The sequence below is a fragment of the Dasypus novemcinctus genome, chromosome 30 (assembly GCF_030445035.2).
Source record: "Dasypus novemcinctus isolate mDasNov1 chromosome 30, mDasNov1.1.hap2, whole genome shotgun sequence".
NCBI classification, from domain to species: Eukaryota; Metazoa; Chordata; class Mammalia; order Cingulata; family Dasypodidae; genus Dasypus; species Dasypus novemcinctus.
In genome coordinates, this window is record NC_080702.1 from 44,472,588 (window position 1) to 44,486,838 (window position 14,251).

The 14,251-nt window shown below is 36.4% G+C and overlaps 1 pseudogene; it reads right to left on the minus strand.

Moving 5' to 3' along the window:
- Positions 1-5,796: 5,796 nt before the first annotated feature.
- The window catches only part of LOC101410806 (vomeronasal type-2 receptor 116-like), a 59,533-nt pseudogene continuing 51,078 nt past the window's right edge, over positions 5,797-14,251 (minus strand).

Here is a 14,251-nt window from a genome sequence, read left to right on the forward strand (position 1 = left end):
GATCAAGGACCCATGTATAAAAGTTACAATCAGAAGACTCCTAGAAGAAAATTTAAGAAAATATCTTCAAGATCTTGTGATAGGCAGTAGTTTCTTATAACATATCCAAAGCATGAACAACAAAAGAAAAAATAGGGGAAGCAGACTTGGCCCAGTGGATAGGGCGTCCATCTACCACATGGGAGGTCCGTGGTTCGAACCCTGGGCCTCCTTGACTTGTGTGGATCTGGCGCATATGCAGTGCTGATGTGTAGCAAGGAGTACACTGCCACGCAGGCATATCCCCCATGTAAGAGAGCCCCACGCACAAACGGTGCACCCCATAAGGAGAGCTGCCCAGCATGAAAGAAAGTGCACCCTGCCCAGGAATGGTGCTGCACACATGAGAGTTGATGCTCCAAGATGAAGCAACAACAACAACAAAAAGAAACACAGATTCCAATGTCGCTGACAACAACAGAAGCGACCAAAAGAAGATCACACAGCAAATGGACACAGAGAAAGACAACTGGGGCAGAGGTGGGGAAGGGGAGAGAAATTAAAAAACATAGGCAAATAAGGACTTTCGCAAAAATATACACATGCAACTTTAAGACTTGCATTAAGGGTGAAAAGGCAGCCAACTCAAAAAGATATTTGGTCATAAAATATCTGATAAGGACTTTAATATCCATGATATACAAAGAGTTCATACAACTCCATCACAAGACAAAATATTCAATTTAAAAAATAGATCAAAGACTTGAAAAGACACTTATTGAAAGAAGAAATACAAATGGTGAAGAAACACATGAAAAAATGTTCAATATCACTAGAAATTAGGGAAATTCAAATCAGACAATGGGACATCATTTTATAATTACTAGACTGGTCACTATTAAAATATCAGAAAAGTATTAAAAGGATGTGGTTTGATAGGCACACTTATTCATTGTTTGGAGTATAGAAAGGTAAAGTCACTGTGGAGGACTGTTTATCATTTCCTAAGGACATTGACCATTGGCTTGTCATGTTACTTGGCAATACCATTACTAGGAATATATCTAGAAGAACTGAGAGTAGAGGTATGAATAGACATCTGAACATCAATATTCACAGCAGCATTACTCATGATTGCCAAAAGTTGGGAACAACACAGGTGTCCATCAACTTATGAATGGCTAAACAAATTGTTGAGTATACACATGATGAAATATTTTTTTAAAAATTTTAAAGATTTATTTATTTATTCATTTATTTCCCCTTTTTCCCCACCCTGGTTGTCTGTTCTGTGTCTATTTGCTGCATCTTCTTTGTTCACGTCTGTTGTTGTCAGCGGCATGGGAATCTGTGTTTCTTTTCGTTGCGTCATCTTGTGTCAGCTCTCCGTGTGTGAGGCACCATTCCTGGGCAGGCTACACTTTCTTTCACGCTGGGCGGCTCTCCTTATGGGGCACTCCTTGCGTATGGGGCTCCCCTATTTGGGGGACACCCCTGCGTGGCAGGGCACTCCTTGCACACATCAGCACTGCACATGGGCCAAATCCACACGGGTCAAGGAGGCCTGGGGTTTGAACCACAGACCTCCCATGTGGTAGACGGACACCCTAACCACTGGGCCAAGTCCGCCGCCATGATGAAATATTATGTAGCAGTAAGAAGAAATGAAATCATGAATCCTATGAGAACATGGAAGAAGCTGGAGGACATTTTGTTGAGTGAAGCAAGCCAGACACAAAAGGAGAAATCCTGTATTATTGGGCTATAATGAACTAAGTGTATTGTACAACTCATGGAGTTAATAATTAGAAAATAAGACACCAAAAATAGGAGGATGATATAGAATAAAAACTTGAGGAGTAAGCAGCAAAATTGGCTAAAAAAAAGACTGTTTATAAATCTTTGGAAATAAATAAAAATGGTTAAAGCACAGCATGGATCTTTGTGTTTGTAACTAGCAGAGTTATTATATGTGTATGACAGTGACTGAAATGGAAAGTCTAATGTCATGTATATTACACAAGGAAAGCTAAAAACTGCAACATGGGACTCTATAAGATAGTAAAATCTCATGTAAAATACAAATATGTGTGATATTGCATATATAAGACATTTTATACAAATTATAAATAATGATATACTACAGAGAAGTAAAAACAATAGCAGCTATCTGTGGCTGGAGAAACACAGAGAATGAGAGGTGATGAGTTTTGTTTGTGTGTGTATCTGTTTTTGTTAATATTTATTATTATTATTGGGTTAATGAAAGTGCCCTAGGAATGAAAACAGTGTTGAATGCACAAACTGAATACCACTGATTTTACATTATTGATGGATTTATGCTTTAATAATATTTAGCAATAAAATTGATTTGTTAAAAAACAGTATAAGCCAAGTTATGGGTATACAGAACAATCATGCAGAAAATACAGGATTCCCATATACCACCATACCACCAACACCTTCCATTGGTGTGGAATAATTGTTAAATTTGAAGATAGATTTTTAAATATAAGTGAGCTCTATTTTTTACTGTAATACCCAGTATTTAATGAAAGATTCTATATTCTCGGCAGTGTGTGAAGCAATTTACATGGATTACAACATAAAAAACACCCATTACAAAGACACGTGAACTATTTCCTATTATCATTATCATGTATGCTTAATTAAAGAAGTCACTGATTTGCAGAAAAATCATGTAAAAATTAAAGTGTTCCCATATATCTCTTATTCTTTTGCACTTTGCATAAGTATTCTTAGTTGCAATGGATGGAGGATTATTAAAATCGTGCTATTAACAATCATTAATAGCTTGCGTTAGATGCATTCTCCACTGATATCACACTCTTACTAACATCTGCTATTAAAATGTTCTTCATTTGTGATAATACATGAAAGAACATTCTTATAAATGCACTATTAAATAAAGTTCATCATCTACAATAATGTTCCCTGTGTTATACAGTCCTATGTGTTTTTTTTATTATTTTTCCCAATAATATATAAGACCTAAAGTTTCCACTTTTAACCATACTCACCTATATAATTCACTAGTGTTAATTAAACTCACAAGAATGTGTTACCAAAATGAGATCATTTTTATGAATATCTTCCACGTCCTTAATTGGCAATCTTTCAATGAATTCCCTTTCTCACAATAAATTTCAAACTCCTAAAATGAACTATATAACCTGCACAGTCTGACCCATGCCTCTCTATTCTCATTTCTTTTCCCTTCACTTTGGTTTCCAGTGCCTCTGTCTTCTTTAGAGCACCTGTCAAACTCAAGATCTAAGCTCAGCTTGTCCCCATGCTTGTAAAATCATTTTTTTCTACATCTCTGTTCCCTTTCCCTGCCTATTCCTAAATCATTCTCATCTTCCAAGTATCTTGTCTAATTTCCTCATCATACAAGGCTTTTAACTTAGTTATGTTACCTATATTAGGGCATTCACTTCTATTCTCTCATTGAATCCTGAATTTCCCTTCAAAGGCCAATGCCATCAAATCAAACTTTTCAACTAGACTAATGAAGACAATTTCTGGTTCTATGATGTTCTTTTTTGTATCTTTATAGAATAAATACTTTAAATGTATTAATGCATACATGTTGAATGAATGAACAAATGCACAGAAAATGAAATGCACACATAGCATCACAAATAAATGCACTCTCAAATTTATTCAACTAAAATATTGAAGTCTAGTGTGCACAAGATCATTTGCATAGAAAATATTTCCTCTGAGGATTTAAAAAGTTAAACCCTTAATGACATTTCACAGAGGGGTAAATTCAAGGTCAGTAATTCAGTGTTAGTAATATAAACTGAAGCAGGTAAAATGGGACTTAGAAGGAGAGTGAGTAAAAATCTGATCCCATGTTCCATTTTTGGACTTCTAGTTGGCAAGTATATTCATTTTATATATTTTTGTGTGAGAGTGGAATACAAAAAATGTATTAACATGATAATGAAAATGACTGGATGAGAGCTATACCATGGTCCGCTCCACCACTGGGAAAATGCTGTGGTTTTTTGCACAGAAATCTGTTAAATTTATATTTCACCTTAGTCTCCAAGCCTTTGACAGTGAGCACCCCTAGGGCTAGGGGCAGTAGGGTACTTATTCATACAATATTTACACTGCAAATGATACTGATGTTGGGGGAGTATTGGTTTCTGAGTTCAAATCCTGGCATCTCAGAAGTGTTGGAGACTCAATGTCCTACTGATATGGCCCAATCAAAGCTGTATAACTCAAACTGCTACAGAGTGAGTCCAGAAACAGAACCTTTATATTTAGGTATTTATTATCCTTAAAATATAACAATTCAAATATGTAGGAAAGTAAGCAATATTCACTAAAGATTATTGGAAGATCACCATAGCCAGGAAAAGACAAATGAGTTTATATGACTAAGAGGCTTCAAAATGAGTTGGGAGGTCCTCAGAGGGGTGGTGCTAATGCACATCTCAGCAGGATCTCAGAGACAGGCAAAGGAGATACAAGCCCAGCTACTGGTACTCCTGAAGGTATAGACACACCCAGGTCTTACAGTCATGGCAGATGGCTCTGGAATTTGGTGCCTTGCCAGTGAGCCCTACTTTAGAATTTGTGCTCCTGAGTTAGATGGAGTTCGCCTCAGATATGACTTCTCCACACATGTCTTTTCTGACCTTTTTAATGAACCTGTGGTTGGCACTGGGGCTGGTATATGCCAAGGAGACTAGAATCTCTGGACTGTCCATGAGCTAGCTGGGCCTGAGTCTCAGCAGACTTGCAACTCCTACCCTCTGGTCCATTGGACTTTCCCAGGTCAGCTGATAGGGAGGTGAGGATGGACCACCACCACACCAAGGAACTGAGAGAGTAGAGCTGAGGGCATGAGATTCCCATCCACAGTCCATGCACGATCAAAGCCCCCTCTCAATTGAGAGGTGGAGAGGGCATTGGCATCCCTAGGTCCTCAGAATAGAGAAGTAAAATATGGAGTAGAGTGGACTTACTGGTATTCTATTATAGAATTATCGTGACTCTAGCAATGGGAGAAATTATGTCGTTGATGTGGAGACATTGGCTGTGGGAGTTGGTGAAGGCAGGGAGAGGGAAAAGGAGGTGTGATATGGGGGCATTTTCAGGCCTTGGAATTTGTCCTGAAAGGTGTTGCAGGACAGATGTAAAACAATATGTATCCTGCCATAACCTACTGAATGGACTAGGAGAGAGTGTAAACTGCAATGTAAACTATAATCCTCTGTGTAACAGTGCTCCCAAATGCATTCATCCATTGCAATAGAATGTACCATACTAATGAAAGAAGTAATTAGTGTGGGAAAATTCGGGGTGTGGGAAGTGGAGCCTCCTATATTTTTTAATGTTATATTTTGTGTGATCTGTACATCTTTTAAAAATAAATAAGTATTTAAAAAATCAAACAGCAACAACAATAACAAAGAAAATCTTAGCAACAGAAAAGGGAGAAATCTTTGTTGTGCTTTCCAGGATAATTAGTACAAAAGGAAATTGAGAAACAAAGAACTGAAAACCAAAGTGGAAGACTATATAAATATAGTCAGAACACACAAAAGTAACTAGAATATCAGTATTCAATGTTAGATTAAATGTGACCAAAAAGAGGAACAAAAATGAAATTTAATGTTGAAAAGTTGGAAGTTTATTGTTGTCATTCTCGTAATATTATTAGAGAGGAGAAAAATGCGATTCACTTCATAATTGATGAAGGTAAATGCAAGCAGCATGGTGTTGATTTTCTTCAGGCCTTCTATTTGTTGGAGGAAAATACTCAATTATAACTTAAGAATGCTTATTGCCTCCAGAATGTGGTTTACACCATAGTGCACGCTGAGAGTTCCTATCTGGGCATAACAAAATAATATAGCACTTTGGGGCAAAGATGCAGCCTAGTAATCCAGCACTGGAAGCCAAGATGGAGAAGATCTCCAGAGCTGCCATGACCTTCCCCTTGGTGCTGTGGTAGACAGGGAGGAAAGTGACCCAAACACTGCAGAACACCAACATGCTGAAGGTCAAGAACTTGGCTTCATTAAAGGTGTCAGGAAGGTTCCTGGCCATGAAAGCTACAGTAAGGCTCCCAAGTGCCAAGCAGCCCAGGTATCCCAGGACACAGTAGAAGGCAGTGGCTGAGCCCTTATTGCACTCAATGATGATATAACCAGGCTCAGAGTGTGCATCTTTATCAACAAATGGGGGAGAGGTTCCCAGCCAGATGCCACAGAGTGTCATCTGGATCAGGGAGCAAATGGGAATAATAAAGTTAGGTGACCCTGACACCAAACACTGCCTCATCCTTCTCCCTGGAGCAGTGACCTTGAATGCTAGTACCACTGTGATTGTTTTGGCCAAGACAGTGGACACAGCCACGGTAAACACAATTGCAAATGTGATTTGTCAGAGGATGCAGGTGGCTGTGTTGGGACGACCGATGAAGAGTAAGGTGCAGAGGAAGCATAGGTTGAGGGAGATGAGGAGGATGTAGCTCAGAGTCCTGTTATTGGCCTTGACGATGGGAGTGTCCCGGTGCTTCACAAAAACCCCAAGAGTAACAGCAGAGAGGAAAGAGAAACAAAGTGCTGTGCAGACCAGGGTCATCCCCAAAGGGTCTCCATAAGCCAGGAAGGTCACAACCTTTTGGATGCAGCGAGTTCTCTCACTGTTTGCATACTGCTGATCTGGACATCTCACACAGTATTCTGTATCTGACAAGAAATGCAAATTGTTGTCAGACCATGTTCAATAATTCTCACCTATTCACTGGACCCAACAGAACAAAACTAGACCCAAATTGGTTCAGTTTGTGATGACTCTAAATAACTCCATGTTTTAATCTGCTTGTTATCCTTCCCCTAAACTTTCTTTTAGACCTCTGGCTTTCTTTAAAAATTCAGTGCATCAATTTGATAACAGTTGCACTTTATTCACTGACGAGCTTCCATTCTTTTCTTTTTTAAAATATATTTCTTCATGTGTAACATATGGTCATAAAAGTAAACAAACCATGAGTGTATGCATTAAAGAATTATGAGGAACTGAACCTGTGGGTAACAGCACACATGCCAAGCACTAGAACATACCCAGCCTTCCAGAGGCCTCTTCTCTAACCCCTCTAAATAATTTACTTCCTCTCAAATCTCCAAATAAACTACCTTCTTGAAATCTAAGCATGTAGTTCACTTCTGCTTGGGTCCTTTGACCAATATTATTAGTGAGATCCATTCATTTCACCGATTATATTTACATAGTTCTTTCACTCTTCAAAATTGTATACAAAATCACTAATACATGAACTTACACAAGAACTAAGTGTAATATAAAAGTTGTGAACTTACAAAACAAACATGCATCATATCATACAGGTTTCCCATATGTCAACCCACCACCAACATGCTGCATTGTTGTGAGAAAAAATTGTGGAGTATGGAAAAAGTGTGCCAAATACATGGTATGGATGATGGCTGGTGGCAAATTCTGATGATATTATCTCATAATCTGTAACAAATGTTCCCCTATATTTTGGTGTGTTGATGAAAGGGTGTTGTATGGGAATTCTACACATGTGCTGGATTGTTTTGTAAGTGCCAACCTTGTGAAAAAATTGTTTAAAACTAATAATTGAGTGGGTTGGTGGTAAATACTCTAAATATTATAGATGGACTATAGTTAATAGTAAGATTGTTATGATATTCTTTCATAATTTAGATTTCTTTCATTTTTAAAATATATTTTTATTTTCTTTTTGCAGTTTCATTATGTGCACCCAACATATATTTCCTCTTTCCTCTACCCTCAACCACTAGTAACCTCCTCACTGCTTTCTGCTACTGGAGATTTACTCCTTTTTAACATCTCATATAAATGACATTTCACTCCTTTATTTCAAAGAGTATAATGTTTGCAAGGTCTTCCATTTAGCAGCACATCTCAGAAATTCATTGTTCTTGTAGTGAAATCATACCCCATTGTTTGTGTGTACCACAGTTTGTTTATCCATTCATTTATTGATAGACATTGGGTCACTTCCACATGTTGATTATTGTGAAAAATGCTGCTATAACCATTGTGCACAATTATCTGTTTGAGAACATGTTTTCACTTTGTATGGGTATATACAGAGAAATGGAATTACCAGATCATGTGGTAATTCCACTCTTTAAGAAATTGACATACTGCTTTCTGCAGCAGCTGAACTATTTTACATTCCCACCACCAGTGTATAAGAGTTCCAATTTCTCTGCATCTTTCTGACATTTGTTATTTTATGTTTTTAAAACATAGTCTTTGTGGATGTGAAGTGTTATAATCCATTCTCTTATAATGCTGAATAGAATTCTATTAATACATCATCTTTTATTTATCCATTTTATAGTTGATGGATTTTTAGATTGTTTACGAGTATTGGTTATTATTAAATCTACTGCCATGAACATATTTCATACAATATGATGCTATAATTTTGGATCATATAATAAACAAATATTTGCCATTGCAAGTAATACCAAAGAGCTTTCCAAAGTTTTACACCAATTTACCATCCAGTTGTTCCATATTCTCTTCAACAATGGACACAGTAATAATAATAATGTTTAATTTTAGCTTTTATGGGGATGTTTGAAGCTATTTTATTATGCTTTTTAACTGTAATTTACTTGTGAATAATTAATTAAGCACTATCACATATGTGCACTGTGTGCTTGGAGATATTTTGGTAAGGAGGGCTTGTTCACACATTGAACTATTTTCCTAATGAAATTTTTGCTTATCTTGTTTCTGTAGGAGCTCCCTGTATATGCTTGATGTAATTCATTGTTGACTAGATCTATTTTAAATAATTTAATCCACTTGTGGCTTGACCATTCATTGATGAACAGAAAATAACAGTATTAGTGTAGTTAACATTTATTAAATGTTACATTTGTTTTATTTAAGAAATTTTCGACTTTGAAGATGAGAATATTCTTCTTTATGTTTCTTTAATATTTTTATTTTTACATTTAGAATTCCAATTTGCCTGATTTTAATGAATCTTTATGTGACTACTTTGTTTCTGGATATACCATTTGGATTTTTTTTTTTCTTTTCTATCCTATGCTGAAAAAACATTATTGTGACATTATAAGAAATGATGCAGGTAGAATAAGTATTTCAATTTCACTTTGTCTTAAAGTTTGTCTTAGCTAATTTTTTCTCCTGTTTGATTTCATATGAATGATTTAATAAGTTTCAGTTGCCTCAAAATGTTGTGATTTTAACAGCAATTGCACTGAATCAATCAATTTAAAGTATACTGATACCTTTACAATACTGAATACTTTCGCTTATGAATATGGTTTTTCCCTCCATTTATTTAGTCTTCTTTAATTTTTTCTAAATGATTTTCTGTATCTTTATGTGCAGAAGTCATTCAACACTTTGCTTAATATTATTTTTAGGCATTTAACACTTTCAAGATATTGTAAATATCATCCTAAAAATTACATTTTTGAAAGTCCTATGACTTGCATATATAAGAACGATTTATATTATGCTTGTATTCAGACCACTAATAACAATTTATAAAATCTTACCAATTTTAGACTTGCGCAATAAAATCCTTCACAAATTATGTCAACTATAGTTTATCCTTCTCATAATTATTCCTTCCAATTCTTTTCCTGCCAATATTTCATTGGAAAAGAACCCCAGTGTATTGGTAGTTGTGTGAATATTGTAGATTTTTGTCTCATTATTGATCTCCCAGGGATGAATGCTTCCAAATAATGATACTTGTTAGTTTTCAGGATATGTCTTTTAAGGGATTAAGATGATTCCCTTCGTTTCCTATTTTATAAGTGCTATTTTTGTTGTTTGATTTAAAAACACAGGTGGGTGTTGAATTTTATTAAATGTTTTCCAGCATTCATCTAGATGATTGTTCCTACTTTTCAGGGTCATATGTACTGAATTACCTTGCTGCCGTGAGAACACGTCTTTAAAATTATCGCTGGAAACTTAGACTGCAATTTTTTTTCTTTGATTTGTGAGTTTATGTTTAAAAAGCAAGACACCTGTAAATGTTCTATCTGGTAATGACCTTATAAGATATTGATACATATGGTAAACACTAATCATAAAAAGAATTGAGAAGTTTTCCGATTTCTTTCCTATTCCTTGTAAGAGTTTAAGTAATTAGTATTATTTTTGCCTTGAAAGTTTGGTGGAATTCCCCAGTAAAGACATTGCTCAATATAAAAATGTATGAAAATGTTTTAAACTATGAATTCAATAACTGAAGGAGACATGAAACTTTTGAGATATTTCATTTTTTCCTTGGGACATGTTTTGATAACTTTTAGTTTTTTGGGAATTTGTGTACATAATTTACATTTTCAAATGTATTGGCATGAAATTATTTTTACTAGCCTTTTATGTTACAAAATTCTGCACAGAAGGCAACTTTTTAAGTCCTGGTATTACATATTTTGCAAATTTCAATTTTTTAAATACACCATTCTAGGGATTATTAATTTTTTTTCTAATTCTTGAGTTAACTTTATCTTTTTATCCTATCTATATTGTCCTTTATTATGTTTCTTTCTTACATTCATATTTTTTATCTTGTCTTTTATTTATGATTTCCTTGCTTTTATTATTTTAATTTTTGATGAATACATCAGCTTTTTTCATTTAAATAGATATACTAAACTATTTAAAATTATATATTCTAGTATTATACAATTTTCTCTGAAATAGTTAGCTTTAGCTCTATACCAATGAATTGAAATGCAGCATTTTCAATTTCAAAATTTTCATAAAATCTATTGTATTATCTAAATTAAATGAGTTGCCCAAAAGTATATTTCTTAATCTTCAAACATGTGGGAGTTGAAGTTGATGATTAATGCATTCTTTATATGTGCACATGAATCATATACTTGAAACTATTTTGTACTGATGTGTACATGGATCATTTTCCCAAATTGACTAATTGCAAGGTTATATTAGTCTGAACACATCTCCAAAACATAAAATAATAGTGTGTTGGAAAATTTAACTGCATATTAATCAAGAAATGATAATCAGAAATTCCCCACTGAAGATGCCATTCCAACAGGTAATATCATGAATATGGTTAATTTTTAGAATTGTATTATGAAAAACATATGGCACATTATTTTTCTGTCACATTTCTGTATGTTTCCATCACTATCCTCAAAGTTTTCTATGATTTAGTCATACCGATCCTTTGTTTTGAAGTTCTCTGAATCTCTGAATAATATATGCAGTGGTGATTTGCCTTTCTCTCATTCATAAGAATTCTGCCAAGAGTTTATTGCCCCTTTATTCATCTTAGAGAATACTAATGCTACTGCCTCTATAAAAAACTCCTTGGAACCACTTGTCCCAATGAAATCGCAGGCCCTTAAGACTCTATACATGCACTAATTGCAGGCTTTAAGCATGTACACAAAGTATCCCTATCTTTTGTCCCCCCAGTCAGCTGTGAACTATGAGAAAGCAGAAAGTGAAACCCATTCATTGTGGCTGTGCTATATTGTCCTCATATAGCACGCCATGGAAATACTCATTCTTAAAACCATCACAAATTTTCTGAGCACCTGTTCTTCATCTCAGGGTTAGTCATGGGGAAATTGAAGATGATTAAGACCCAAACTTTTGATACAATCTAAACATTATTTCAAACAGGATGGAGAGCAGGTACTTATAATACAATGTGTTAGTTACAGGATAATGAAACTTAGTTTACTATTGTGGGTTCAGAAAAAGTGTTTCCTAGAGATGACTCTGCCTGCAATGTGGCTAAAGCTTATCAAATAGGATAGATTATTGCAGAGGAATGTCATTCCAATGGAAAATATTATTGATTATAAAATTAAATTGCTAAATGAAGGAAGGATAAATTTTGACTCTAGTTTCCTACAGAAACTTTTCAATACCTTGTATGAGTGGGGGACATAAAGGAGAGGTGAGACATTCTTCTGGGCATGAACTTACCTGTGTCATTGGAAATCTCATTCTCTGGGCATGCAGTACAAAGAAAGCAGCAGGCAGGCTTTCCCAACTGAGAGGTTTTGCTGAATCCAGGAATGCACTTCTCATTGCATACTGAGTGGGGAGTCTGAGAAGAAAATAAAAAATGTGTTAACAACTGTGACTTTAATTCTCCAAAATATAACACTGCTAGTGGTTTTGACCCAAACACAAATTTAAGTTTTAAATACATAAATCAATTTATCTGGAAGGATTTCATTTTCATTGTAACATGTGAAATACATAATAATTTACAAATACATTATTTGAATAAATGTGTTCTTACCATCCATTTGACACTGGGTAAGAAAAATTTTCAAGTTGAAAGGTAAGATGTTAAATACCCACATGTGGCAATTTACTAAGTAGTAAGGAAGAAGAAATCCCCTATAAAGAGATTTTCTTATATGTAATACAAAATATGATGATTGGGACATACTCACCTCTGAAAATCCTGCGTTCCACTCTATCATCTCCTCAGATATTGAAAATTGTTGATTGTGTGGCACATCTGAGGCAAACTGTCCTACCTTAACTTTTAGAGCAAAACTTTCAGGGAAATTCCAAAAGTTAAGAATGTCAAACTGGGCCTCCGATTTCCATGCCTCATCCAAAATCATGCAGTCACCAACAGGATTTTTAAATTGTATGTTTTTCAGAAATGGGTGCAGCTAAAAGAGACATAATTTTGTGAGGGAGTTTGTCGAAAGATTAAAGATTGAAAACCCAAATTAGGGAACATACATGAACCTATGTGAGCCCTGCTACAAAATGCAAATTAATTATTAGCATCTAATGAACTAAAAGAAATAAAAGTGAATGGAGGGAAGATGGGAAATATGGTGGCCAAGTAAGGAGTTACAAATGTCAGCTTGTCCTACAAAGCAAATAAGAATCACCCAGAACTATCTAAAGCACCTGTTTTGGGGGCATCTGGAGGACTGTGGAGCAGTCTGCAACATCTCTGAAATTGGAAGCACCACTTTGAAAAAATGGCAGAGGAAGAGACTTGGGTGTCAACTTCAGCTCCTGATTATTACACTCAACTGGATAAAGTATAATCCTAAGAACAGCTAAAGTTTGAAACTGCCCAAGTCAGAAAAAGAACAGTAGCCTCCCTTTTAAATCTCTCTGGCATGATGGGAGGCAGGGTTGACAGAAAATCACAGTGAAGGTAGGGACTGGCTTTTTTTCCACCAGAATTGAATAGCAGACCTAGCCTAGGCTCCAGCCCCAGCTCTGGCAGGGAGGGAGCTGGGGAGACCTGGACCAACCTCTCCCTGTAACCACAGGTGATTTTGACAAGTACAGAATGAATAGTTGGAAGGCTTGGACTGTTGTTTTGTAATCACTTTCAATTCCATCTTCACCTTTGCTCCCCAAATAGGATAGGAGGGGAGCTGGTTTTCCCCAGCCTTTCTGGGCAATGGTAGGCACTTTTGGATTGCATAGACTGAACTGATGAGGATCTTTTGATCTGCCCCCAACTTCCAAAAGTTAAGGAAGGGTCTGATGTTTCCACAGCCTTTCCAGGCAATGGCAGGCACTTTCAGATTGCATGGTCTGAACATTTGGTCACCTGTGGGTACACTCCTGTGACCCAAAAGGATAGGAGAATGCTGGCATTTTCTCAGTCTCTCTGGGCAATGGAAGACACTTCTGGCATGCATGGAATGAACTGTTAGGTGCCTCTGGATCCACCCCCACATGCTCCAAGATTTAGAGGGCACTGGTGTTTCCTCAGCCACTCCAGGTATTGGTAGGCACAGACTAAACTGGAGGCTGTCAGTGATTCTGGTCTCACCCCCTAAACAGCAGTTCCTCAGGGCAACTGCTGCCATATTTGGCCCAAATGAATATGATTGTTGGGCACTCCAGAGGGTCATTCCCCACCCCCAGCAGGGAGAGGTCCTGGAGCTATGTCAGTCTACCTTGGCCTCACATTTTGAACCTACATGGCATAGATTGAAGCCCATACCTGAATCTCTACCCCCACCCATACCAGGGGAGGAAGGGTCCTGATGCTTCATCAGTCTCTTTGGGCAACTACAGACAATCTTTGCCTGAACATCTTGGATTACTATCGTGGCTGAGCTTCTGTCTTTACTCGTGGCAGAGAAGAAATATTGGAGAAGCTTAATCAGCACCAGGGCAACAAAAGCAGCTTACGCCTACAAGCTTACAGAATCAAGTTCACCCTCAG